Source organism: Dipodomys spectabilis, unplaced genomic scaffold (genome assembly GCF_019054845.1).
Source record: "Dipodomys spectabilis isolate Male_0828 unplaced genomic scaffold, ASM1905484v1 ptg000131l, whole genome shotgun sequence".
NCBI classification, from domain to species: Eukaryota; Metazoa; Chordata; class Mammalia; order Rodentia; family Heteromyidae; genus Dipodomys; species Dipodomys spectabilis.
In genome coordinates, this window is record NW_024870808.1 from 1,810,834 (window position 1) to 1,813,887 (window position 3,054).

A 3,054-nucleotide genomic window follows, 5' to 3' on the forward strand; every position below is an offset into this window, starting at 1 on the left:
GTTTTAGCTTATTGAGACCTGTAGGAGTAAGTGTGTTTTTGAGGACTTGCAATACATTGTGATGAAGATGAAGGGAGGGATGTTCTTATTCTGGAAAACTGGCTAGAGGATTGCTCCCACAAAGGAAGTGATGAATTCTTCCAAAAGGTTACAGTAAAATCACTTTCACAACCATGTTCACTGCTGCACTATTCACTGTAGCCAAGTTACAGAAACAGCCCAGATGCCCTTTGGCAGAGTGATGGTTAGAGAATGTGTGGCACATATACACAATTGGATTGAACCCATCCATTTTGAAGACTGTTACATTATTTGCAACGAAATGAATAGGTCTAAAAATATATTAAGTGAACTAAGTCAGAGCCAGACACACAAAGGACCCATATTCTGTGTCATATTTGGAAGCTAGAAATTTATACAAGTTTACACAAAAATATTAACCAAAGCATGCTATTTGCAGAGGAGTATTTCAAAGGTGTAATTTCTTATAAAATTGAACTTTACTCCAACAAAATGAGGACCAGGAAACTATCACTTGAAATATGTGAGTGGAAGTCAAAAGGAAGGAATAAAGAGAGTTATGGAGGAAGAGAGTGATGGTATAATGTTCAATGCAGATAGTATGAAACTAGAAAAAATTAAAGTGGGGTGAGGTTTGGAAGGGTGTGGAAAAGTTATATAAAGATCCATTTTACTTAAAAAAACTGATATGTTGAATGAAAATTCCCTTGTACAAGTATTTAAGATAATAAGAATATAATTAAAACAATGGAGACATCTGATCTTAAATTCTATTTCCATCTCTTTTAAAAAATAAAATTATTTGCTCTATAATTTGATCAGAGGGATGGATTTTGTGGCTAGCTAGATCATTGCACATCTGTCTCTCTCTTCCTCTCTCCCTTTCATGGTTCTCATAGGTAATATGATTGCTCCATAATTATTCTAATTTATTTTGCTTTTATATTTTTGGTTGCATCATTTTACTTTCTGCTCTGCCATATCCCAGTTCATTTACACAGAAGACATTATTTCCTATTTTCTCATTCTTAGAATAAGCTGCACATGAAGACAACACTGGTCCTCATTTCAGTCTGTACCTTTAAATACGGAAGAAAATCTTTCCTCTGCTCTCTACCAATTTCCTACTCTCCAGTTAGAATAATTTAGAATAGTAAAAGTGAAAAAAGAGAAAATAAATAATAGTGAAAAAAATAAACAGATGCAGAAAATTCACCGGATTTTTCTGACCATTTCATCCAATGTGAACTATTGGGGAAATACATGGACAGCAAATTCTCACTGGCACTCAAAGTCTCTGGTTAGGCAATTCTGATGAAGTTGAGGAACAAGGTGAAAAAGTGAGAAATGGTATCAATTGCAAGAAAAAAATGAAATAGTATCCAAGCAAATTTCTTCTTTGTTCTGCTGAAAATAATCGCCTTACTACAGTGCAGAGACCACTTTCCAAAAAGGCCACTCATGTGATTACTAGGGATGACGATGAGTATAACCCTCTTCATGGAGAAGCCAACAGTGGACACTTAGACATTGTCCATGAGGTGGTGGCTCAAGGCAGATATTCATGCAATAACTGGGAATGTCTGGACATCCCTGAACAGTACTTATACATGGAATAATAACAGAGTGGCTTCTTTATTTCATCATAATGCAGATACCAATGGCCAAATTAAAGGCCTCTTGACCCCCTTGCATCTTGCTGCTGGGAATAGATATAGCAAAGATACGCTGGATCTCCTTCTGTTGAACCATTATATCAAGCCATGTCTGAAGCACAACTTGGAAGAAACTGCATTTGATATTGCCAAAAGGGTAAGTATGTATCACTACCTCTTTGAAGTTGTGGAAAGCTGTACAAATTGTTCTCCTAAGTCCTAATGGATCAGTTAAGTTTCTTAAATTTCAAAATTGCCAGTCCATCCTATGTGTCCATAGAAAATATTTTCACAATACAAAGCAACAGCAATACCTTACTTTAAAAGTTCATGGATTCCATGGTATTCTTCCAAATGAATTGCCTGACTTTGATGTCAAAATATATTCGAGTTGTTTGTATACATCTATAGTGATTTCTATAGAGTTTGTAATTTTTTAAATCAGAAATAATCTTAACTTATCTGTTGAAATGAGTAGTACAGAAACTAAAGATATTTCTGGTGCTTGTCTGAAAAAGTATACTTTAAAATATTTAGTATTCTGTTTGTATAATGTCCATAATCTATTTCATTCTCTCCTAGATATAATACTTTGAATTTGACATTGTTTTATAATACATAGGTTCATTAATAAATGTGTCCTTTCAGATTGCATTCCATATAGAAACATTTTAAGATAAAATGACAATGTTATCTTATTTCAAAATTTTTGTAAAGGTTATGCTATGTAAAGGCCTTTCTAAAACGGTGAAGATTGAATACACTGATGTCAAACTAACTTTTATTTCTATTAATTACATATATTATTACACTTGTATATTTGTAATCAACTTTTTAATAACTGTTTTTCATTTCTTGCATGTGAAGAATGAAAAATATGGAATACTTCACAAATTTTCATATCATCTTGGTGCAAGAGCCATGTAAATCTCTGTATTGTAATTCAGGTAGACCTGCTGCTGAAGCATGTACTATCCTGTAAATTTAAGTAATTAATGATGCAATCTTAAGACAGGCATAGATCTTTGGTTGCCTATTTGTATCAAGGAAACCTTATTGTTCCCAAAATTGCTATTCATCTTAATTCTGTAAAATTCTGTGTATGGTGGAAAAAAACCTATGTTGTTTGTTCGATTGTTTACATTTGCAAGATTTTGTCAATGACTATTAAATCATTTTCATTTGAAATTTGATCATACGTTGAAGCCTTTATAGATAGGTGCAAAGGTGATTGATTTTCAAGTACTTATTTATTAACTGAGTTAGCTTTGTGGAGCTAATGGATTCAATGTAAGCCTTGCTTAACAGCTACTTCTAAACATCTGCAGCTTAAAATTTCCCAAATGAGGTCTTGCTGGCACAAATGTCTCCTTGACCC

General features: G+C 33.4%; 1 pseudogene; it reads right to left on the reverse strand.

The window, feature by feature from the left end:
* Positions 1-2,547: 2,547 nt before the first annotated feature.
* LOC122116352 lies at positions 2,548-2,644 on the reverse strand (annotated as a pseudogene).
* Between the last annotated feature and the right edge of the window lie 410 nt (positions 2,645-3,054).